Consider the following 27232-nt stretch of genomic DNA (forward strand, 5'->3'; position numbering starts at 1 on the left):
TCTCTCTCTCTCTCTCTCTCTCTCTCTCTCTCTCTCTCTCTCTCTCTCTTTCTCTCCTCCCCCACTTTGCTATCTTTCAAAGGCTTCTTTGAAACTCCCTTTCTAGCCCAGTTTGTCTTGGAATTACAATCCTCTATCACAAGCATCCCAAGTGCTAGGGTAACTGCCGTGTGTTCCCATACTCAGCTCAGACCTTGCTATTTAATTTCAGTGTTGACTTCTCAAAGCTCCATTGGACCTAAGTGTGCTGTTAATTTTCTCACATTCATGATGCTCATCTTTGCACATATAGCTGACCTAAGTCACAGTTCAGGCTATAGGAGTCACCTGAGCTTTCTTGGGAGGTCTGAACTAAACTGGGATGCATAGGGGCACAGTGTACAGGACTGAGGTGAGAGTGGGAAAAGAGGAGAATTCAACAGGCCTTATTTCATTGCACAGGCATAATCAAGTCAGAATATTAATATGGTAATTGCTTCCCCCCCTTTGTGTTTACAGAGAGAGAGAAACAGCTGGGGCGGTTGACATCTGAAATAGGAGTCGCTGATCGATCGTTACTTGCACAGCAGATGGGCTTGGGTTATGAATAAGCAGCAAACGTGAAAAAGAGATTCATGGGGTTGAGCCAGACTTGCTTCATACAGAAACATTTAACCCTTCTTGCTTGCCACTGACCAAGGTTCGGATGGCTAGATGGCTTTTATTATGTTCAGAGGCCTACAGTAACTGAATGTTGCAAAGAATAGAACAAGACTACACTGAGAAAATATACAAGCAGAGCTGAAAGATGTCTAATGATTCTTAGAGCGAAGCACAATCCTGACTTATTATGAAGCAATGGCAGTGGAGTCCCCTTACCTATATTCATACTCTTAGCAGGTGCAGAAATCAGTGTCTTAGAAGAGTAATTCCTTAAGAGAAATAGGGAAACTATAGGAAGGAATCTGACACATAATGTAGTTTGAGTGAGAGCTATTCAAAAAACAAACAAATAAACAAAAAGCCACGTATCCCCAGTATCTCTTGAACACACTCCCCGTTATTGCTAACAGTAATGTATTTAGGAGAGCTTTTCTTCATGTTATATAACTGATGGGAGCTCATTAAAACGCAGTGTCCTAGAGAGGGGTGACCTGTTGCCTGTTGAAATATTAGTTTGTAAGCTTCTTTCTAGACTTCAGTTTCCAAGCTAGCAGAAAATAAAAACAACTCTCAGAGATTTTGGCCAAATTATAGAGAAGCATTTAAGTTGTGGAGAGAAACAGGTGAGTTTCAACCACAGGGTCTAGCTTTCCGTGGCTCTCTTCTATATCGTTTTAAGAATCTCCACCTTGCAGCATGCAATCTTGCCCAGGTGGTAGAGTCTCACTTATTTGAAAAAAGCCAAGGCAATATCAGGTATTATGATTAAGTCATAGTCAGGAATGCTGATTCAACAAGACGAAGATTATTTAATAATTTTTAGACAACAGCAAGCATAAGGTAGCTGTAATGACGGCAGGTGGAGAACTGGAAAATCAAAGTAGTTCTTTCATTGCAGTGGGAGGCATGTAACTTTTCAAAAGTTACACAGAGTACCAAGGAGAGGGGAAGTAGGACAGATGGAAGTCTCTCTGTAGGTAAGGGATCCAGAGCTTCACTATAGGAGGAATAGAACAAACAACTCTGCCTTGTTATAGAGGGGGAGTTCTACCAATGTTACAAAGGGAAGTCCATAAAATTTGTATCTCTGTGTAATTTTCTGGAGTATTTTGACTTCATCCCAGGGCCATCATTTGTTTCCTTCCATGGCTACTGTAGGTAAAGAATATTAAAAAGTCTGTCAGAGTTCAAATGGAGCAAAACACAAAAGGGAAAGCTGAAGACAAATGGAAAGATGTGCTAAGTCCCAGGATAGACAGCATTTCTAGGTGGGCAGAGGAGGAGCATTATAATTTGATTGTCATTATGGTAATTCTTGGGGGTGGAGCCTTTAAGAGGTGATTGTGCCATTCATTTAGAAGGGTTCATGTGTTTTAGGAGTATGTTCTCCCTTTTCATGTGAAGTAGATTGTTTATAAATCAAGCTTTTGCTCATAATAGTATTTTACATCTCCTTACTTGCTTTTCTGTTTCCTGCGGTGAGGTAAAGCAGTGTGAGGATTCTCTCTCTAGAAGTGAAGAAATATGGAAGCCAAGGTCATGACCTTCTAGCATTTCATGCCATGGTCCAGCCAAAACGTCTATACTTCATTTGTCATAGTCTCGTGTATTCTGTTAACACCAGTGGAAATGGGCCTAAGACAAGGTTTTAAACTCCTTACTTGATGGCACCTCAGAATTAACTTCTGATTTCTATAAATTCCAAAGTGATTTTTTTTTAAATTTATTTTTCCTTCTTTCCTTCTTTACTTTTGGCATTGTCCTTTTCTCATAGTACATAGCTGCGTTTCTTCTTTTGTTTGCCAAGGTAGTGCCAAAGACCCCTCAGTCAAGCCTTTATATTATCTCAGGGTGTTCATGTAACCTATAGCCAACTTTTACTAGCCTCGGCTTACCAAGTATAATCCCTCTTGTGTTTTCGCCACTCTAGTGTCACTTCTGTGATTATCGATGTGTCACAAGAGCCAGTTTTACTTCTAAGGTACAGGAAACTTTGGAGTTCTAGATATGTATCAAGTTTTACCAAAGAATTAGGTTCCTGGAAGGGATTAAAAATAGTCTCCTCAACTTATTTTTAAACTACACTAAGATGAGCTAGGCCAAAGGCACACATTTGGTGATTTAAGTTACTTAAATTACTTAACAAGGGCCACGTTGGAAAGTGTCTCTTTAGAACTGGACAAAGCTTGATTCCTGGAATGCCAGTTCTGTAGTCCCCAAATGAAGCCATGATACACAGAAATCCCTCATTCATGAAACCAAAGGGTCATATCATGTGGTTACACCAGCAGCCCAAGGATGTTTTGGGGATCCAAGAGTGTTCTCTTGGTGGTCAGCCAACAGGAAGATTGAAGCAAAGATTTAATTAACAGAATAACTTCTACTACATAGTAACTAACTCATCCATCATGTTTTTTTTTTTTTTGAAAAGTTTAAATTGAGATACCTAATCTCAGGCTCTAGAAATAGAGAGAAGGCACAATATCACAATGGTAAGGTGCACAGCACACTCCTGAAATTCCCCCAATTGGGAAAAATCAAGTGTTCCAGGTAAAGAAGGATTGTATAGTGATACTATCTCTACAAACACACAAACAAATCAAGGAGCTAGACCTTTGAGCAGAGATAATCCAGTCCTTGACTTAGGACATGTCAAATCTAACTCACCAATCTCTGGCTTTCCATATATACAGTGATGTTTCAACTCTGGTATAATGTTCTCTTTACTTTGTATATTTAAAGCAACAATAACAAATAAGGCCTGTAAAGTACCCCCTGGAGCTTGTCATTTGAGAAAGCCCAAGACTTTTACTTAGGTTCCAGTATAAGTTGGAGAGAGTGGTTCACCTTTGCCCTTCTAAGTGAATGGCAGTATTAGCAGGTTGGCATATAGGTTGTCCTGGAAAAGAGTCCCTTGTTTCTTTTTTGATATTGGGAATAGGGCTCACATAGGAAAGTAACTGCTTCTGGTAGACTGAATGCAAAGCAAGAGCTGGCTAAATGCTCCCTTACCTCCAGTATGCAGAGAAAACTCACACCAGTGCCAGGGAACCAGAAACTCTGTGCTTAAACGATGGCTAAAGAATTGTTCCTTAGGTGAGAATGCCATAGCCTTTGCATATCTACCCAGGTGAAGTGAACACTAGCCCCAGGGTTACCTAAGATACAAACTCTGAACCATCTCCTGTTGGGAACGCCTTGACAAGCAGCCAGCAAGCATCCCTCATGTGCCCCTCCTCATCCCCACAAAGGACAAAGTACAGGCTGTTGCTTCAGGTGAGTACTGTTCTGGGAAAACAAGGAAAGCAAACAAATACTACTGTGTGGTTGACTGGTTCCCAGGCTCCATTTCAAAGGCAGTCCCCTATGGCATTGTTTGCTCCTGTTTTTCCCAGCATAGGTGTGTGGTATCATGCAGACCTATTCTGAGATCTCTGAGGAAAGAAGCATTTAGTTTACAATGTGAAGCAGAGAATATCCATGTTTTTTTTGTAAGTAAAGATCTACCATATATAAGAGTCCACAGTTGTGCTCATATCAAGGCACTGAGGGTACATGAGAAAAATCCACATGGGTGCTCCTTTAAAAAGAATATATATAAAGGGATTTTCTGAGGTAACTTAGAGGCATTATTTGTCCTTGATTTAATCATAGCACCCTCTATAGGACAACTGTTCTCTTTCCAAGCTTAGAATATGGAAGGAAAAGGACAGGTCATCAGGGAATTGCTTATTAGGGTAGACTTAAGAACATGAAATAAATTTTATAACAAATAAATATTATGCTATTATACTGTCTTGAATCATTAAAAGGCATGTTGGAATTCTCAAAACTTCCCCCAACCTTTTATCAATCATGAACATAGTCAGTTGCTCAGAAAGGCCTCTCTTTATTCTAGCCTAGGTGAATAGCAAATTAAGTGAGCTTCCTCCATTGTGAAGGAACGAAGAAGATCTGCCTTTAACTGTGAGATAGAAAATTTGAACATGGGTAAAAAGCACATGAAGAAATGAAAGGCAAAGGATGCCTTCCAAAATGGGAAAGAGGATGGAAGGAACAACATTCTGAGCTTTGAGCCCAGATGGAGTACCAGGATTGGGCCTCATTAGCTCAGCCTTGGTGTTCATGAAGGAGAACCTCTCCTGTCTTCTGCCTCCATTATTGTAACTACTCCCTCACATCAGGAGGATCTCAAGCATGGCTCAGAAATCATAGCCAGGAAGGTTGGAACGAGATACAGAGCACAATACAGAGCAAGCACTAGCTCAATCTGAGGCCTTAAATATGTCCTATAGGAAAAATCAACTCCATAGGCATTGATACCTGCCTGATGATTAGCTAACCATAGATGTGCAACCCATCGGCTCTACAGTGGCATCATAATCCATGTAAATATAGTAAAATTCTTTCTTCTGTTTAATAGTTCCCTCTCTTAACCAACCCAAGCACACTGGCCAAGATCCAAGCAATAATACTCAGGTTAGTCTCAGAAATATGTCAGCAGCTTAGCACAGCAGAACAGTTTTTGAGATATGACTAGCAACTGGCACTAGGACATGGCTTCTTTTATATGTTGCTAAGTTATCAAAAGACCCATGGAAGAGAAGAAATGACCTATCCTTTATCCTTTACATAGCTAAGAATACAAAATGAAACTTCCTAAATACCCATGTACAATTATGGCAGGAGGCCCTGTCCCAAAACATATCTAAAAATGTTCTTTGAATGTGTATGCAAATTTTAAGTAATGCATATAAAATTAAAAGTGTGTATACACATAAGTTAGTATAATGCTATTAAAGAAAAGTGGGAATAACAGTTAACATTTTTATAATGTATTCAATGTATTGTTTAAAGATTTCAAAAGCCTTCGCCATTTTAGCTGTCATATTAATAGCCAAAGGTTCAAATGAGTAGCTACAAACTTGCCTTCTACTTTTCTTTTGGCCCTTCATTAAAACACACACACACACAGACACACACACACACACACACACACACACACACACAGACACACACACACATGCACACATGCACACACACGGACACACACACACACAGACAATTCCTATGAATAGCAAAGAGAGCTTCTAATTCTATTGTCTGTTTTTAATAAATAACACTTAAAATTTATAAGTTTAAATTTTGTCAAAAACTATTTCTGTGATTTTTAAAATAAATACTGTTTTATAATTATTTCTTCATATATATGAAGGCTTTGACTGCATAGAGGTGTGCGTACAACATGAATACTATGTCTGCAGAGCCCAGAAGAGGGAGCTGAATTTTTTTTTTACTTCAGTACATGGCACGCAATTTTATTAAATGACTCAATAAATTGTAATGCATTCCCGTTACAGGAATTTTATTTGGTGGCATAATTATGACAGTTGGGGCATTGCATCTACCTTGATTGACATTGCGACTTTCTTTACATTCCTTCCATGTGTATATATGTTAGGAAGCTTCTTTAGTAGTAGGATTCTATATAGCTTTTCAAATGGCCATCAGTGTTAGCTGTCCCTCTCTATATTCCTTCCTTAATCCTTCCCTTCCACATCCCATATTATTTCATTTTTTTAATTCTCCTTAAAACACTATGCTCTAATTCCCCTTCTTTCAGTAGCCCTCTCCTCCACTCTGGTTACTCACTAGATTCCTAACCTCCATGGCTATATGGATTGTAGCACATGTAGGAAAAGCTTAAGAGCTAGTATCCACATTAAGAGAAAGGATGCAATCCTTGTCTTTCTGGATCTAGTTTACCTCAAGTACAATGACTGTTTCTAGTTACATCTCTTTAAGGGCATTTTTCTTTTTTCTTTTTTAAAATCTTTTTTTACTGGATATTTTCTTTATTTGCATTTCAAATGTTATTTCATTTCCTGGTTTCCCCCTCCCCTTGAAAGTTTTGGAGATGCAGTTACAAATAGTTGTGAGCAATTTTCTAAGTGCAGAAAACCAAACCAGGTACTTTTGCAAATGTTCTTAAGCATAGAGTTATCTTTCTAGTACCTCACTGATTAATTCTTACACCAGTGTTAAATTATTTGTATTTTTGCTATGTTAAATATATATTTAGACTTTTAAGAATAAATCTTTGCTGTTTGCTTTTGCATTTTTTTGTCCATAAACTTTAGAGCTATTTTCCCAAATGTCAATAACAAATGAAAAGTGATCATGTCAGGAATTTGAGCTTGCTTCAAAGTATAAAATCTATAAAGTGTCTACTCAAATGCTTATTGAGTTTTGTGGCTTGTTTTAATGAGAATTCCTGGAGTGTTCTATCACCAAGTACACCCTCTGTCATAGATGCTTCTGATTGTGATAAGGAAGCAGCCATCCATTTTTGCTTAGGTCTCTGGTGTTGGAGTCTGTCCAATGCATTTTTAACATCCATTGAGATGATTGTATGGTTTTCTCATTACTGTCTTATGTGGACTCTCACTCCAGTTAAATTAAACTGTTTGCTCATTTCAAAAATTTATGCTTTGTATAAATCACTCTCTTTTTACTGGATAGCGTTCTGCATCAAGCAGAATTTCTATGGGAAAATGAAAGAAATACTAAAGTGCAACATCTGAAACAGAAGAGGAAATACCAAAGGCCATTTCATTGAGAAATCCAGGACTGTTGGTCCAGATTCCCAGTGGGTATCACAGGACACAATTCTGCTCTCCTTCTTTCTGAAAACTTAGCATTTGTTCTTATAGAAAACATTCTCCCTTATCACCCCTGACATCCTGCTGGCTAGCAGGTATGATCTATGCATCTTACCCTGTTAGAATTGCACTTGTAGACAACTGCATGTGTTTCCCAGAAGATGAGGGTTCAACTGTTGATCCTAATGTGCACATGAGAACAGTGGGATCAGGTGGAAGTTACACTGCTTCCAGGTTTTGTGATGTCATTGCCAGTATGGCTCTCTATATGACTATCTATATAGAGCACTGATTTTCTAACATAGATAATTGGGCGCAGTCTTCCTTTTCTTTCTGAGCTGTGACAATCCCCAGAGAACTCTGCCAGTATTTCTCTACCTCCACCATTTCTCATGGTGGTCCCACTTCTTAAACAAACTCCAAACAGGTGGTAGAGAGTGAAGAGGCTTATAGCTCAAAGTAATAATACTATTAATACTATGCATTGATAGGATTCTCTGTCTGGAGACATTCTCTTTAAAGTGTAACCACCCTGGAAGGGATGACAATATTGTAAGGAGACACTGTACTTCCCCTTGACTATTGGACTATTGAAACAACAGTCTCTGGGAAAATAAGGTTTCCCCAGGAACCCCACCATGGTTCTACCCAGAGTAGGAATTTGTCTCCTATTTCACATAATTTTACTTGTCAAAACAAACTGAAGACAAAAAGAAAGAAAGACAGAGAGAGAGAGAGAGAGAAAGAGAGAGAGAGAGAGAGAGAGAGAGAGAGAGAGAGAGAGAGAGAGAAAAGGAAAGGAAAGGAAAGGAAAGGAAAGGAAAGGAAAGGAAAGATAAGAAGAAAGAAAAAGGACCATTTCTTGACAGGGACCCTTAGTTACGCAGACTTCTTGCCTTCTATTAATGTAAACATCTATTATGATCGCCCTTCTCCCAATAGGTTTGAGTAGTCACTGTGCCTCTTTGTTCATCTTTCCAATATGATCACATTAAATACATATCTTTTATGTACTTTTGACTTTACCATGTTTCTTTAATTTGTCTATTAGGACAGGTAGCCAAGCTGAGGAGTTTTAGGGCCCATTCTCATATGCCAACTACTCCAATATCAATTTCATAGAGTCATGGCAAGCAGAGGTCCATCTTTGCATGTCAGCCGCATAGAAGTTGACCCTGGATGAAGCAGAAAGATTGTCTGGTACCATGTGTCTGTTGGAATCATTTCATTCTATGGGCTTTTTCTTACCTTCCCATTTCAGCCCCTATCAGCTGCTTTTTAGCCTGTCTGGTAAAGCAGATAAAGGAACATTTGGATTTGGTTTGGACTTTCACAAAATTTCTTGATCATCATTTGTCCACCTTAGTTAGGCTTTACAATCCTTTTAGCTTAGAGGCTTCTTTGAGTTTTAGAGTTCTTTTTGAAACACTCCAGCAACTGCCATTCCTTGGTCTTTTAGAATCTTCTGAGCCCTTTTGGCTTTTCTAAGCTATGCTGATGATCATCCCACTTGTACAGCAGGCTTTTTAGGTTGAGAAGCTCTTTGTAGGAAATTTAATCCTGTTGAACTGTTGACTATTCACCATGTGTCAGAGAAGACTGTAATGGGTGGTTCTTTTAGGATTCTGTTGAAACTGTTAGGTTTCTATGGGACCATGGCTTGTTGATATCACTATTGTGATTGTATAGCCACTAAAATATTAAGTCTGTCTGTAATGGTGCCTTCTAGGGGGAACTGCACTGAGGAGACTTTTTGTAAACTTATATTCCCCAACGTTGCACAGGACAACAGTGATCTGCCCTGAGGATGTCTGGAAAGCTAGTACAAGCCTCTGGCCACTTCCTTGTTTTATTGTGCTTTTGAACTTAATGTACTTTGACACTCCTATTCTTGGCATGAGGAACTGACTGTATGTGTGAGTGTATGAATGTGTCTAGGGGGTAACTTTTAGACTCCATTAATAGACAAGAGCTGTTGTTTCTGTCTCTTTTTTTCCCTCTGAAGAAAATAAAGTAGTTAAATTAAATTATAGGAATGTTATGGTTAATAGTAACAACTGAGACTGGGAAAAAAAAGTTACACAGGCTAACCTTCAGCTAGATGTAACTATTAAGCTTCCTTTTGGGCAGAATGATTTGGTCCTGGAACTTACAAATATTAATTCTATTAATTAAGGCTTAAAAATAGAAAAGAAAAAAAGGAAGAAAGTAAAACAACAACAACAAAAACTCTTGTTAAATGATTTGGGAGAGATACCTGTTCAATTAAATCAAGTACTTTAAGTATCTTAAAGACTGTTCTGAAAGTACAGTTTGTTTATATGAAACAACATTTGTCACAGACATAAGAGAAAAGTTTTCCTAAATTATAAAGTTTTGAATTTCCTATAAATTTTGATAACTTTCAACTGAAAGAGGTTTTAGAAAAATTGTAAATTCTGTTTATCTTTAATAGTCAATTATAATAGAAAATGAAGACCCAAATGTGATTTTGTTAATGCTTAAAAATTTCTCAGCTGGGAGTGGCAAGATGGCTCAGTGAGTATGGATGCCACCAAGGCCAGAGCCCTAGTTCAATCCCAAGGGCTCACACAATGTAAACATTATACAAACCCTTAACACTGCACTCCAAGTCATGTCTCTGAGTATTAATACATACTGTATATTTCTCACCTAAACAGTATATCCATAAATAAATACATAATTTCTAACTATTTTCTTTATTTTTTTTTGCTATTGTTGGTAGTATTGTATACAACTTTGTAAGTGTTGTCTGTTAACATTATGTAGATACACCACTTCTAACGTAAGTACTGAGTCAAGACATTAAGGAGAAATGGCTTTCACACATGGTTCCTTGACAAGGATTTTCATTTGTGCTTAGCTTCTACTTACATTTGGCTTGTGACTTCTGCATCAAAACGAAGAGTGGGGTGATGTAAATGTGCTGGTAGGAATGAAGATACTTTAAGAGGAACCTGTGCCCCCTCTCTGAGGCTATTCAGACTAGTGTAACTGTCTCTAAGAAATGAAAATTTCCCAAAGGATCTTATGGTAGGAAAAGGAAAGGGCTAAAACTTTACAACAATCACAGAAGGCATTTATCTCCCAGAAGGAGACTTCATACAGTTCCCAAGTTGTGCCTGGCCACCTTCAAAGGCAGGCTGGAATAAAAATTAAGATTTACGGGTAGAATAATGCCTTGTCCAGGACTGTTTAGTTCTGTGTACTCCTTTGATTTAATCCTAAACTTCATATCAGGACCCCAGAGATGGACTTTCGAAAGTACCTTGACCTCTTCAGTGCTCTTTCTGACATTCCACGTTTAATCAGTGTCCTTTCTCTTCTTCATAACACTGCCTGTGTCTTTAATTGGCTTGTGGAGGATAAGAACGTGAACCCAGTTTGTTAATGCTGCTGTAGCCCAGACTCATTCCCTTGAACAACAGATAACAAAAGGGCCTCTTTTTTGTTGAGTCATTCTCCTTAGGCATTTCTGAGGATTGTAAAAGAAACCCACCCCAGGGTGAATAGGACCACTCTCAGCCATGTGTAGACATAAGGAAAGTCAGTCCTGGTTAAGATTTTAGAGCTCCATGCAGAAGTTTGGTAAAAATTAGCAACTAATGTACAAGGTACATCCAGCTAGTAGCATTTCTGATAGGTAAGTAAGCAAAACAGCTCAACAGACCAAGGGAAGAAGGCCATATATAGTGAAGCTGAAACCACCCTTTGAAGGTAATGAGTTTGTCATCACAGCTGTACTCCCCAGGAAGGGCTTGCCAGTGAGATATGGATGGTGAGAAAGTTGGAGTTTTGTGGCTTTAGGCAGGGCTGAGGCTAGCCATTCAGAAGCAATTAGATGCCTAGAGGCTGTGAGTAAGGAACAAGGGCAGGGCAGGGAGAGTTACCGAGGTAAGTTTGTCAAGGTTCCCAGCAGGGTTTGCTGCAGGTTAAAACTGCCTCAGTCTGGTGTTTTTCAAACTAGCTTGTGAGAAGAACCAAGAATCATCATTCCTTCCTTGTTTGTTTTGCACTGAAATCAGGAGAGAGATTTGGTGGCTTCTACAATCAAGGAAACCAGCAAATACTCTGAACTCACTTGGTTTTCGTCTTCATCTTTTGCCTGCCTTCCTTTCCTGAACTCAAGTTACACCTCCAGAGATCACCTCACCCAGCAGTAAGAATTTAGGCTTGTCAGGCCATTGTACTTACCAGCAAATTTGGTCCTTTGTCTGTCAAACAGTGAGAGTGCTTAGTGAAGGACAATGAGCATCCTCTCTACCACGGTTTGTTACTTTAAAAGGAGAACTAGTACTAATTCTGTACTGTTTTGAAACCATTTGTTTTCCCTTTTTACAACTATATATAATCCTTTCCCATAGAAGAGAAAAATTTTATGTAATTTTTCTTTTCAAGTAAAAAATAAGTGATCTTTTAAACTAGAACAACATGCATTTTAAAAAGGCAATTCTATATTTTGTTATCTGTTTGACTGATTAATTTTCTTCCCTCACATTTGTTAATGAATAAATATCATAATTGTTGTTTAATTCTTTGGGTAAGAGGTAGTAGGAGATTATTATCCAAGCCATGTTACTTTTTAATTATGAGCTACCTGCCTACCAATAATTCCTGCCTACTAATAATTGTGAATTAAGTATGTACAGATGTTTGAATCTCATATGATGAATCATTGTTCATATCCCTCTCTCTCCCTCATTCTTTCCCTCCCTCTGTGTAACATGATCATAATGCCTGAGATGTGTGTGGAAATTAGATTCCCACAAGGTACTTTGAGGTATCAGGTGCCATTGGCATAAAAATGTTCAGATGTGAAAATGGACAGTGAGTTTCCTCTTCTTTACTTAGGAAGGCTCCAAGACACAGTATTAAAACAGATATTTCACTGAAAGGTGATGTTTGATTAACAATACATAGAAAGTGGCCCTCTTTTAAATCAATAAAGTTATGTTCTGTCTTCATTGAGGCGAGTGTATTAGTACAATTCCAAGTGGAGAACACTAAGACTCATAGCCCTCAGAGCATAGCTACTAAGGATAACATAAATCTCAAATGAGGAGAGATTGATTTTTTAAAAAAATCTTACTTAGCAATAGAGTATTATTATATATGTGCAAAAATGTCATTTTCGCAATGCAAACTCGGTACAGTTAGGCAAAGCTGTCCTATGGATCAGTGGTACCCATCAGGCACAGTGACTCCCAGGCTGTGACCTAGCAGATCTCATGGTTATCAGGTATAAATTAAAAGATATACAGAAAAAAGCAGAGAGAGTCTAACGGGGCTTTTAAAGTATGGAACTAAGTAGCAGGTTTTATTTCCTTCTTAGAGTTGTTAACTTTTCTGGAGCTGGCAGCAAGAAAGCCTGTGTGTTATGATGTTTTACTATTAAGAGACATGTATTGAAGGTTTGTGCATCTGTGTGTGCCCTGAACAGTTTGCAAGTGGTTTGTTTTGCTATGACAGCATTACAGAGTAAATTCCTGCTAAAGGATTATTTACAGGCAGTGGTTGAACCTGAGAGTTTCTTTTCCTTGTCTAGGTGATGGACCCTTGGATATCAAATTTCCTGTCTGTACTGTTGTCCCATGAAACTGCTTGGTTCTAGTAAATGCAGAGTTTGGCAGTCCTTGATGAAGTATATTTATGAGTTAAGTCCAAATGAATCCCAAACATATGGATAAAATTTCCCTTGGAATATCTAAATTAAAGGTGGAAAGCACTTCAAAAATGTGCTGGGGACTTGCTGCTCCTCAGGCCAACTTTAAAGTTAGAGTGTTTTTCTCAGAATCAGAACTTCAAATTTTCCTGTGTTGTATTATACTTGAAGGTCACCGTTTTGGCTTACATGGTTTCTATACCCCTAGGAAGGTAACCTTGAACCCTAGAATTGGACACCCTCAACCTCAGGGTGCCACAGATCAAGTTGAAAGCATTTTATGTGTAACACCCTCATTGTCTCCTCCAAGTTCCTTCCTTCTCCAAACCTCAGGCACAACAAGTGCCAAGTGCATAGGAATAAATGAGACCTAGGAAGCCATCCAAACAGAAGCCTTTCTCAGGCAGAACAAGCATGACATTGGCTTTCACTCCCACAATGCAGAGCCATAATGGATTTATTGACATAATTTCTAAAAGGAAAAACAAACATGGAAAACTATCTGTCACTACAGTGTCTTCATTTTACAGATAAACAAATCTGTAACGGTTATATGATCTTGACATTTTTGTACTTACTATGTTGACTTTCTCAGAGAAATAATTTTAAAGTGACTCCTGAAGTTGTACACTCTTTATGTCTGTCTGTTTCTTTCTTCACATGAGGTATATATCTTTATAGCCTCTCAATTATGGAAATGAATAAGATTACTTTTTAAATCACCACACATTTTTTGCCTTGGCTAGAAAGAAAATCTTTCCTTATACTCACAGTGATTGTAATAGTTTGCTTCCCCCCCCACCCTGCCTCTGAAAAATTGTAGCAATTTTCCCTTTAACTTTGACCTTAGTATTTAAGTGAACCTCAGGCCTCCATACCAGGGAGTTAAAAAACAGGGACTGGAATCTGGTAACACACTGTGTACCTCACCAAAGAGACTAGTTGTGTCACCACCAGTAAAAGTAGTTTTCTTCAGCCCAGTGCCTTTTGTATTCAATCCACCATGCCGTCATAAACTAATATTGTCGGGGTCTGATCATGCATTTACTTATGAGAATTCAAACCTGTTGCAGTGTCACTGGAGTCATAATATTCTTTCTTGTTAATGCTTTGATTAAGAACTACAAGTGGCACAGGATGAACCAGTGTCATTGCGGCATTCCTGATGCTATAAATTGTTCGCTCTCACTTATTGGAGTTTTCAATACAGTCACCAAGGACATTGACATTTATTCTTTTATAATCAGCATGTAGCACACAGAAATATATTCACCCAGAAAATCTTTCAACAAGCTTTGTGGGTTGTCATATGGCTGTAATTCTAGCACTGATGGTAGAGACAGCAAGACTGAGTTCAAGGCCAACCTCAGCTCATAGTGAGATTTTGATTCAGAAACAAAAACAAACCAGAGAGAAGTCAGAGCTTCCGAGACAGAAAGAGCGCCAGTCAAATTAAACCCAATTGTCCAGCATTACAAGATGGTGCTCTTTACTTTTTTGCTGTTGGTTTAATTTTTAAAACTCTAATCTTGACACTTTAAAGTCTTTGCAATTCTACAAACATGAATTTGGGTAAGCATGTTTTCAATAGACTACAATTACAAAAAAAATTAAAAATCGAGATCAAACAGCATCTCATTGTTCACTTCTGTGTCTCCCTTACTTCTGTCTAGATTTTATCCTGGCCAACCCTGCATGGAGGGAGCTAGGAACATTGGAACAGATGATGTCTTTGTGGTGTGTTCTCAACGATCCTCAAGTAACAGTTCAGACTTCAGTCTGGAACAAAGCAATACCTCTCCCAAGTCAGTGAGATTCCCCAGAGACTGGGTTAGCAGGAAGAGGTCCATTTAAATAGAGATGCTAAATGAATGGTGCCTGTTTCAAGCATATCTGTTCTGTGCAGCTATCTCCTCCCTCTGTCTCTAGCCTCTCTGTGTCTTGAATCCCTGGCTCACTCTTCTAGGCCTTAAATCTAGTCTGATCGTGCTCTCTGACTGGAAGGAGCAGTTCGAATCACCATTGTGTATTAAATGTGTGAGCTCAGGTTGCCCATCCATGTCTCCCCATTAGTCAGTGGATGCCAACTGTTAGTGGCAACCTGTTCTCAACCGGTGTTACTGCTTCTCCCACAGTGTTGCCCCTTGAAAGGAAGAAAAATAAAAGAAAGTTTTCTTAACATAGGACTATTTTCCTATTTTTTTTTAACATTAAATGGTACTGTAGCACCATTAAAGTATGAATTATACTTCATCTTGTCCAAGAACATAGTATGTGTATGTCTCTATATAATGTTTGAATAGTCCAAAATGGCCTTAATTTTCTCAGCATGTGAATGATTACTAATCACATTTTTGTGTTTATTTGTGATTATTAATTCCATTCTGTGTGCTCAGGCACAAAGTATGCCAAATGTCAAAGTCAGTGTCTTCCATAATTGTTCACCCCCTTACCTTAAGAGATAGGACCTCTCACTGAAACTAGAACACAACAACTGGCCTAGGCAGGCTTGTCAGTGATCTCCAGAGATCTTCCTCTTTCCATATGCCCACGGCTCCAGCTGTATGCCACTGCATTTGGCTTTTACACATGTCCTAGGGATTCAAACCCCGGTCCTCATGACTGTACTTGAGGCACTGTCCTGCAGTTATCATCTCCCTAGCTTCTCATTCATTTTACTTAAAGAAGTCTCATGAACCAAGTCGTATATATCAGATTCAGAAGTGTCATACATAGGCCAAAACAAAAGAAAAACAGGAGAATGAAAGATTGGTGTTCTTTTCTTTTACTTTTTATAACTATTTCTGAAGATGGATACCATGATTCAAATAAGTGTCCATAAAATTCAGGTGAACTCTCATGACATTAAATTCACATATACATATTTCAGACATTAGTAAAAACTATATAATTCCTATCTGTGGTCAGTTTGACTGACTTTGCTGTAATGGAGTGATGAAGCTTATTGCTTTTGTCCCTTGTTAGTAAACTTAACTACTTAACCACTACAATTACCCAATTAAAAAAGTCAAATCAATTGCAGAAGCCTTCATTCTAATCCAGTGAGGTCATAAAATTAGATATAAAGAAATTTATGTGTGCATGTGTGTGTGTGTGTGTACTTATATATGGTACACCAATATGGGAGTGCATGTGAGGGCCAATGGTCAACATCAGTTTTTGGTTCTCAAGAGTCATTCTAATGATGAGAGTAATTTCTGAGACAGGATCTCTTACAGGGATCCAGCAGCCATTGCTTGAAGCTGTGAAAGTGAAGCTTGTATTGTGTTGGAGACATCAAAATGTTAGAGATAACAAAGCAACAATGGGATATCTGTCAGTGCTAGCTATAGACAGGGTGTGGAATCAGCCCAAGAAAGAGAAGTATGTTGCACTCAGAAAAGCTAAATGGAAACAGCCATCTAAGATTGGACACAGAACTAAATTGAAGATTTCCCTACTGGGTTTTGATACTGCATTGGTCCAATATTTTCTCCTTATGCCCCAATTCCTCTCCTTTGCAATGGTAATATATATTCTGGGCCACTATATATTGGAAGTATATAATTTACTCTTTTCTTTTATAAAGGCTTATAATTAAGAGATTACCTTAAATATCAGAAGAGTTTTAGACTTCTTTTAAACAGTCCTAAAACTGAAAGGCTATGGGACTTTGGAAGTTGAACTAAATGCCTATGTTAAATGCCTATGCATATGACATAGCTAGAAGCCTATTGGGCTGGAGAGTGGGATGTACTGGTTTGCATGAAAATGGCCCTCATAGGCTCATATATTTGAATACTTAGTCCCCAGATGGTGAAATATTTTAAGAATTGTATCACTTGGGGTGGGTGTAGGGTTATTAACAGCCTATATCATTTTCAGTTAGCTCTTTCTCTACCTCTTATTTATGAATATATTGGAACTATTGATTTAGCACCATGCCTACCTTCTTGCTGCCATGTGTCCTACTATAATAGGATGAGCTCACCCTTTGAAACTATTAGAGCCAATAAACTCTTCTATAAGTTGCCTTGGTGATGGCCTTATAACAATAACAATGTAACTAAGACAGTATTTATAATCTCATGCTTTCCAAAGCTTTAGAGTGTCTCTTGAGGGGCTTGATGTTGTTCTGGTATGTTAACCTTGGATAGTGACCAACTTGTTTTTTCTACAGTTTTAATCTCCTGTATGACACAGCTATACCACTTCTTGGCATATACCCAAAGGACTCAACATCCTCCTGTAGATACTTGCTCAGCAATATTTATTGTTGCCCTATCCACAATAGCCATGAAATGGAAGCAACTTAAATGACCTTCAACAGATTAATGAATAATGAACATTTGTTTTTTTATAGAAAATGGAATACTACTCATCTATAAACAAAGATGAAAATGTGAAATTTGCAAGGAAATGAATAGACCAAGAAAATATATTGAGTAAGGCAACCCAGATGGAGAAAGGCAAATATTGCATGTTCTCTACAGTCTTTAGTTCCTAGCTCCAAATGGTCAGATACAAGATGGTGTGTTCCAGAAACTAGAAATGTATAAAGGAACCAAGGGTGGATGGGGCATTAGAGTTAAATAGCAGAATACTGGAGATATGAAGTAGGAATCAGAATAATGGGGAGAGGGCTTCTATTAGACAAGAATATGGGTAGTCAATACATAAGAGGGAGGTAGAAAAAGAACAAATAACATGAAGGTTATTTAATAAAGCACCAAAATAATTTTACTTTATATTCATTTAAGTTATGAACACACACACAATACATAAAAATGTATGTGCACATGTGTTTGTATCTTAAAGTAAGTTAAGCCACTTGGACTGACAATGTTTCCCACAGGAACCATAGACTAACAAAATTCTAATATTGGGTAAAAAAATTTTCATTTGAATGATTGGTCATGGCAATCCAAGTGACTAACAAAACCATATAGATTATTGATTTAACACTTTGTGATCTCTAGGGGGTAAAGGAAGGGACTCTATTGCTAAAGACAGTGCATACTTTGGAAATAAGACCTACTGACTAGAGATGAACTTAATGTGAATTTTGTAGATTCCATGGTAACAGAAAATACTATGCAAGCTGCCAAGGAAGGAAAGCAATTAAACAGGCCTTTGCAGGTACAATACTTACGAAGCATGAGAATTACCGGCATCGAAAGATATGCATAAAAATGCACTAAATAGCACTCACATATTGATGCAACTAACAGCTATCTAATTAGACTCATTCTACAGAAGGAAAATCATGCCTGGTACAGGAAAACCAGGCAGATTCCCAGGCTATTGAGGTCATGAAATCACAACTACCACTTTGCTAGACCAGCATAAATTATAAATTATGTCCTTGTACCCAAAGACAAGTGTAGCTATCACCTCCTCATCAAAGAAACTCCTCTATACAGCAAATAAACACCATCACAAAACAAACAAACAAACAAAAAACACGAGTGACAAAATGCAGAGATCAATAGATAGCCTCAACAGATATATCTACATAACAGTTTCTGCATTTATGGCTTAGGGAACATTGCAGAAGAGAGGGCAAAAGATTCTAAGACTCATAATACCACAAAGTCTCTTGTGAAACAGTCTTCGCTACAAATGACTGTATGTATGAGAATGATGCTATTTAATCAATAGTAACATTATTAAAAAAGACTCAATACCCCTTTTATGTTCAACAAATTACCAGTTAAAAATGAGTCTGAGGAATCACTTTCTTTTACAACAGAAAAATAAGATTATATATTATAAATCACCTATATATGAAGGACTTGAAGGAAAATTAAATTGCAAATCACATTGTATTTTAGACAAAAAAAAATCATTTTAAAAAAGTTCTTGTACTAGAGGCTCAAGCAAGGAGTAGGAAAGAAAAGGCAATAACTAAGGAAATATGTAGAGGAACATCTAAAACTAAGACCATTTAAGGGACTGTATACAATCAAAATACAGTAGAAACTTCTGTGTGTGTGTGTGTGTGTGAGTGTGTGTGTACATGTGCGCGCGTGTGAGTGTGTACTGAAGGGTCCCTATTATATAACTTAAATCACTCTCCAATACCAGAACTCTTCTCCCTCAGTAGAGGGTGAAGGCTCTAGATTAGGCACCAACTCAACCTCTTCACCTTCAGTGAGTTGTGTAGATACTTAAGTGTAAAAGGTAATTTATCAAAGTTGTCAAATGAGAAAGGAAACCTAGCCCCAACTGAACATCTCATCACCAAATGAAACTTTCAGTTCTGAAAATGGTTACATCTAGTCAAGTTGTTGGCCGTAGGGATCCATAGGAATTCCAAAACAACCAGGCTGTAGCTAAGGTTATTGGTTGCTTTCCACAAATTGACTGTAAGGCCTTATTGCTGAAGACAGCACCTACTCAAGTCATTGAATGTGAAGAAATTGAGTTGATGCCTACCTAAAGCCTTCACCCCTACTGACTAGAGTTTATGGTACTGGAAGGTATTCTGCACACTATCAAAGAAGAAAGGTAAACATTAACTCACCTTCATACCCTTGTATTTACAGTGGTGACCAGCCTGTAAATACACAGATACAATATGACACAAAGCTTGTGAAAGCAACTAACCAGTATCTGATTTTTGTCAAGGCCCATGCCTTGAGATGGAACCCATACCCAAAGCTGCTTGTGTGGCCAAGACCCTGTGACTAGATAGGTCAGAAGCTGAGAAGAAATCTAAATACTACCATTTTGTAGCAATAAAATTAATCTTAATGTCATTTCCTATACTCAGTTTGTGCCTTGTTCAATCATCATCAGAGAAGCTTCCCCCTGCAGCAGATGGAGACAAACACAGAGATTCACAGCCAGACAATAAGATGCAGACACCTATACATGTTACTGAACATAGAAAAGTCAATCTGATGCTTACCTAGCACCTTCAGCCCTACAGATTAATTTAGTGTTCATGGTACAGAAAGGTACTCTGCATACTACCACACAAACACCAATCCAGCTACATAGCATCAAATCTCTCCCCTCAAGGATCAGGAAAGTCTGTAGAAGAGGAAAGAGAAAGATCGTAGGAGCCAGGAAGGATGGAGAACACCAAGGAAACAAGGCCTAATTACAGCAGGAGAGATATACATGGGAACTTACCAAGATGGTGGCAACATGCAACAGGGCCTTCATGGGCCTGTTGCAGATGGTCCCAGAGCTGAAAGAAGTGAAGACACTTTCATATCTCCAACCCAGAAGCTATCACCAATTGGTAACGATATGCAAGTCAGAAAATAGTTGTGTCCAACTGGGTCTTGCTGGAGATACAAACCAGTCTCAAGGGAAGGCATTGTACCCAGAAAATAAATAAATGATATGTTTAGAGGTCCTTTGTCCCATAATATTTTGCCAAGGCATTTTTTTTTTTAGCTTTCCAGATCATTGAGCTTTCAGTTTTGTGGGTTTTTTTTATTTGTTTGTTTGTTTTGTTTTTTATGTGATTGATTCGTTTGTGTATAAATGTGTGTACTTTTTCTTTGGCTCTTTCTTTTCTGGTCTTGTTGCTGTTTTCTTGTTCGGTTTTGTTTCGTCTTAATTTTGCTATCGTTATTTAGACATCTGCTTGTTTTCTAAGAGAGATGGGTTTGGAATTAATTGAGATGGGAGGTGGGGAGTTCTCAGAGAAAGTGGGGGAGGAAAAACTATAATCAAATATGTTGTATTAAAAATCTATTTTAAATAAAAGAAAAATTGAGAGAAAAAAGAATGCCTAGGTATATCAGACTAGGCAAAAGGAGGAGAGATTAGAAACTTCACAGAGTAAATAGCACATTACACTGGGGTGATGCTTAATGCTACAGAGAGCTTAACAACAGGAAAGGTATTTGTAAAGTGTCAACTTGAAGACAGCTGTGGTGTATTAAGCAGCACGGCTTGGAGGTTGGCAAGCTCACTAACACGTGGCATTTGAAAGTGTGAGTGAACACTCAGGTCTTGTGTCTATCAGAGGGAAAATGTTTCTAGACGGGGAAGAGAAAGTACAATGTTCTCAAAGTAGAAGGAGCGAGTATCCAGAAATACCTATCAGGCTACAGAGTTAGGATGAAAAAAGAAAATCAATATGTAGGAGATAATAGCCACAGTCAGGGCTGGCCCATGCAATAGCCCTTGGCTCTCTGACCGGTGCAACTGGCCGTTGGTCATCATAGGTCCAAAACTTTCAGTGAATGAGATGCAGAGAAGAACTGGAGATACACACTGACTATGCTCACACAATTTAATAATTTCAATACTGAAAACATGAAATTTGATTTATTTATATTATAGTCTCAAGTACTTTTTTTATGCTATGAAAATTAGGAAAATTATGGTAGATTTCATTTAGTAATATTTAGTTTTCAAAATGAAAGGAAAGAAGGAAAGGAAACTTTTTTTCCTTTTTAAAGGAAAGAAGTAGGATCAGTCAAATAAGACATCGTCCACATCATAGTTATTAAGTAGTGAATTCTAACATTGTAGTAGCTCTGTATATTTCAGTATCTGATGATTTTTGTTATTCTAAATCAAGGTTGAAAAGATAAACTAATCAGTAAATGTTATTGCAAACCGGCTAACTATTTGATAGATAGATGGAATTCTTCAAAATAGGTTTGAAGTCTTAAAATAAAATATTTTTTCTGATCTTTAAAAATATCTATACATAAAAATAAATTTCCCAAAGAAATAGAAATCAATAAGGAGGAAATGCACATCTGCGTGTGTGTTTGTGTGATACCTTGGTAGCCTACATGTACAAACCTAATGTGTAAAGACTTCATATTCAGTGTGATCAGGAAGGATTAACCTTCAGAGGTGGAGACCACTGAAAGCCTTCAGGTCATTGTGGGCATATCCTTGAAAGGACACAGCTAGATATCTGGCTGTCACTCTTGGTAGTCATGTTTGTAAGAAGGCTGCTTTTCTCTGTCATGCTTTCTCTTCATTATGTGTTGCCACAAGTACAAATCCGTGTAGCTAATCAATCACAGACTGAAACCTCTACAACTCTGTCAAAAATAACAATTGCTGCCTGCATTGACTTTTCATATGACAAAACACCAACAACAGCACAGTGTGTCTATTTACTATGAAAGCATTCATTGTCAGCACAGCTCTTTCAAGGGAAAGAGTAAACACTGAGTCAAATAAGTATATTGTACAAATACAAGAAAAGCAATTAAAGGTAAATTTTGAAATAAATCTTACAATAAATAGGATTAGTAGTTAGAAGCTAACTTATTTGAAAGAAAACTATTGTTAAAATTATAAAAAACTAACTTGATAAAAACCAGAATTTAAAGGAAATATAAATATGCAAAAGCTTATCTAATTATATGAATGAATTAAAATATATGAATGAAAAAGACAGCAATATTGCTTTTCCAAATAACAGATTACCAAAATGACTGAAAATATCTAAAGCCTGGAGGTTAAGGGAGTAAAAGTCTTATTTATTATTTCACCATTTCTATGGCACACATTTCTCAGACACTTCCAGAAAGAGGTTAAATCTGTTTTTACTTGGTACATTTGAGAGATCCAACTGGTGTGCAGGAATAACAATGTAAGTCATTGGAATTGAATATAAACTAGGAATAGACTCAGAACTCACTATGTTGAAACTACTCTTTTAATCCATTGAGTTAAAATATATTTCATTCAATTAATAATGTTTACAAAATATCAAAATAAAGGCTTAGTTCAAACATATCAAAGTTAAATTCTAAATAGATTTGTTTCAAATAATTATGAGTAATTTAAAATTTTTCTCTTTGATCTTGTGGTGTTTAGAAGTTTACTGTTTGAGCATATTAGCCAAAATTTTTCAAGCATTATCTAAAGTAGGAAAAACAGTAGAAACTCAAAATGCTAGTCAAAATGAGTTTAGTTGCAATTTTAAGTGTTTATTCATAAAATAAAATTCATGTGACTAATAAAGAAACTAAGGTAGATCTGGAGCTACGTGGAAAGACTTTGTAACCATTTTAACCTACCAGAAAGGAAAGGGAAAGTTAAAATTAATGGGAGATGTTGTACATTTTTGTTGTTTTCAAGAGGAAGCATACAAAAATAATAATTACATTAATTATAGTAATTACAAAAATCATTATTTGTTACTATGAGTCAGGTAGTATTTTATGTGCCTTACCTCTCTTAACAACTCCAGTAGGTTCACAATCAATGGAACCCCTGTGTTAGAAAGTCTCTATTGTCTGTAGTACTAGTAAATGAAGACAGTCTGTCTTCAAATTCTGTGCCAATGATTTCTGTAGGCTGTTGATATCCATAACATACATTCTTGAATATTTCCTGGGTACAAATCAAAATAAAAATTTGTAGTTCCCAGTGGTAGATGAATAATAATTATATCTTGGAATATATGAACCATACTGTCATTTTATATTAATCTTACAAATTTGTTTGGATTTACTTTTTTGATGTGCAGGTTCTCACTTTTTTTTACATGATTAATCAAATAAAAACAAAGAAAAATTAAGAGATCCCAAGTGGTCTAAGGGAGAACAGACCCCATCTGGTCTAAGTATCTCTCTACGACACTGGTAAATGAAAACTGAAGTTGCTGAACCTAAGAGCAAACAGCAGGCCATTTGCCACTGAGGTCCTTTCTTAAACCAATGGATGAGATTAGCCTGCTGGGCAGAACCTGGGCCCCAATCTCTTCCCTATCAGCAGAGATCAGAGTGGGTTACTGTCCTTCTTATCAACTCTTCTATCTATTGATCATCTCCTCTCCTTTTCTGTGTGCCTGACACCATGATACCCAGTAGCTCAGAATGTTGCTGGACTCAGAACAGACAACAATGCTGGGGGCTGCTCATTTACCCTCCCCTGGGAAAGGAGGTCTGGGAGTCAGCACTAGTTGGCTCAGTCCCTGGCAGAGGGGCTTGGTTTCTTTGGCAAGGAAGAAGTCACCGTATGTCTCCAGATAGTGGCAAATTTGCCACCTTCAAAGGAAAGTTAACTATGCCCTTTGAGGGAGGACTCAGGTGTCAAGCAACCTCTGGCTGTTACCTGAAACCTCTGGAATGCTGCATTGTTCTTACTAGGCTTCTGAGGGTGAAAGAGATTTAACCATTATTATGTGGAAGCGGTCTTTTTGTGATCTATAGTTGGTGGGAACTGATAAAAGTTCCTGGGGGTGACAAAAAAAAAATCAGACTTGGAGAAATTTCCAAATCATCTTACCCATGTCCAACTGAGGAGACATTTCTTAGTGTTTTGTCTCAATTTCTCTAGATATTGTGAGGGATGGGTACAAATTCAGATTATCAGTGCGCCTGTTACTCAAATTCTCATCATCAGGAAAAAGCTACAAAGAGAAAACTTTCAACAATGTTTATAAATACAAAGAAGTTCTCCTACTATCTTCTAAGAGTGAGTTCTCAGGGTGAAAATGTTTATTTACAAGACCAGGATATGAGAATAAAGTTCAAAGGCAGATGACGTGAAGAAACATTTTAGAAAAAGTAATAGACATAGCATTTGTCTGCCATTTGTCTGGTTGCTTCATGAGTTGTGTTTCTCTTTTGGAAATCAAGGTTAATCTCTTGATACGTCTCTTATAAGAAAGTACTGACATCTGTCTAGGACATTGGTGCTAAACTGTTTGGTCTCAGAAATACTTTGCATGATTAAAAATTACTGAGGACCTTGAAGAGTCTTTACTTATAGGAGTCTGTCTATCTAAACTTAATCACAACCAAAATGTAGTTTAAACTTAGAATTAATTAAAAAGCACTAATAATACTGTCACACCCACTTAAATACTAACAATGCTCACTTCAAAATAACTGACAGCAGATGACCTTATACACAGTCTCACGATTAAGAAAAGGTAGGAGACATCATGGGCATCTTCCCTATGCATGATGGGAAGAAAGATGAAGGGGACATTGATATGTAGTTGTGTTCTATGGTGCTATGCAACCTAAGGAAAATCCAGCATACACTCTTAAGAAAATGAAATTTTAACATTAGAGTACCTTGCTATTATTAATCTGTACATGAATCTGATTTTAAAGACCTGCCCCCTGTCCCCTGAGGGTTTTAGGTACCCACAGGTATCTACAGGCCACACGTTGAGAACTGTCAGTCTGATAACTAAGCAAACCAGCCAATTAATGAGGTAAGATTAGGGAAAAACCACTGGGGTACTTGATCAAATATGACAACAGCATATTATTTCCATGAAAAAGCTACTCACTGGAAGATGAGTAGTACTTTGCTTTAAATGAGGTAAATTATGATTTTGAGATTCAAACCATGTGAAGGTCTGTTTTGAGAAAAATCAGGTGGAAAAAGCATACTTCAATATCACTGATGGCCAGATGCCTTCACGCACAAGCTCACAGTTAATGTTGAGGCAATCTAGAAACTTCTGGTGAATTAGATAATTGAGAGTTTATGAGCTGTTCAAAATTAGAAGCCTAATGACATTTTTCTTCAAATATGTGCTGTATTTAGAGCAATGTGTCAAGATTATTTGCATAAACAACATTCCACTTTTAATTCATCTACAGGTTCGATTGGACAGATCAATTCTCTGGGCAAAAGGGTATTTTTATCTCTCAAGGATTTATGGCAAAATGACAAGGAAATAGATGGAAAGGGCCACTGTAAAACTAGTGCAATTAAGTGCAAACTTTGCTTATTTTGAGGTTTGGCTCATTTTTGGAAGTATCTTTGTGGGCTAGTTGTAATGTTAATGTTCAAGATCTGACCTTCAGGGGATATATGGACCACACAGGGATCCAGCCTTCAGGGAATATATGAACCACACAGAGAGTTGAAAATAGGAATAAGTAGTAAGACTTTTAATACATTAAGATCCAACAGTTTCTCACAAGGCCATGCATCTGAAACACAAATTGGCTTATGGCAAATAAACCCAAATAAACCTTATAAAATATTAGATTATTTGTAATAGCAAATTTCTCCCTGGTAACTAAAGAGCAGTGAGTTAGCTGCACAATCATCTCAAATAATAAGAACACACACATGCAGGCACATTTGTACACATATGGATACTTACATACACATGCAAATGCACATATTTAGGTACGCATATATTTACATATGCACACATAATTGAATGCACATTCAAATGAACCTGCATGTACAAATAAACTTACATATATAAACTAAAGACACTGTTGTAGAAAAGAGAGCAGTGAATTTTCAGCACAATAATCCCAAATAATAAAATACATATATACATTTATACATGCACATATGGACATTCATACAGCAAAACAATCTCAAACAATATCATATAAGTACATAGATATTAATACATATGCATATATGTATACATGTTGACATATACAAACACATACACATTCACATATATACAAATACACACATACACATATATACATATACTTACACACACACACATGCACATACACACACACACACACACACACACACTAATCAAACCCTACATATAGTTCTTAAAGGAGTGTGTGTTTGTTCAATACCAGACTTATTAAAGCTTCTAAATCCTTAAAAGTCTTGATGCAATACCATAAATATTTCTGATCTTTAGTAATACATATAATCTCATTAGTTATAAAACTTTTGAAAAGTTTAGCAACCCAAAAGCATAAATCATAAATAATTATAATGATATATTTCTTGTAGAGTTTGACGGTTTTAGTGTGACTACATGTGCTGAGATTCAAGCTTATTGCTTGACGATTAGGAATACTCCAGGAATCCATTCCATCCCTACCCTCCCTTTCTGCTCAAAAGATCACAAGAGTCTTTAGTCCTGAGGACCTGAGGATTCTGACTGACTCCATCAAAACAAAAAGATGATACTGACAAGAGTTCTCTGACACGTGTGATTTGGTTTTGCAAGGTAGAAGAGGAGATATATTCTTAGGATTGCAAGTGGAATCAAGAGAAATCACTCAGAGAAATACAGAACCATTGTTCAGCTGAGGATGCTAAGGTATTGTAAATGGACATAACTGCATTGTTTTCTTTGTTCTGAAAGAACTCAGGTGTGAGGGGATGTCAAGACAGACTAGATTTGCAGACTTTAGGTTTATTTCAAGTGAAGTCTTCAAGATAATAACAGAAATAAATGATGCTAAACACACAGACACACACACACACACACACACACACACACAGACATACAAATTCCTAAATATTTCTCATTATTGCAAGAAGAGACCTTAAAGATGGACAACACTGT

Source organism: Grammomys surdaster, unplaced genomic scaffold, assembly GCF_004785775.1.
Source record: "Grammomys surdaster isolate TR1022 unplaced genomic scaffold, NIH_TR_1.0 194, whole genome shotgun sequence".
In the NCBI taxonomy this organism is placed as follows: Eukaryota; Metazoa; Chordata; class Mammalia; order Rodentia; family Muridae; genus Grammomys; species Grammomys surdaster.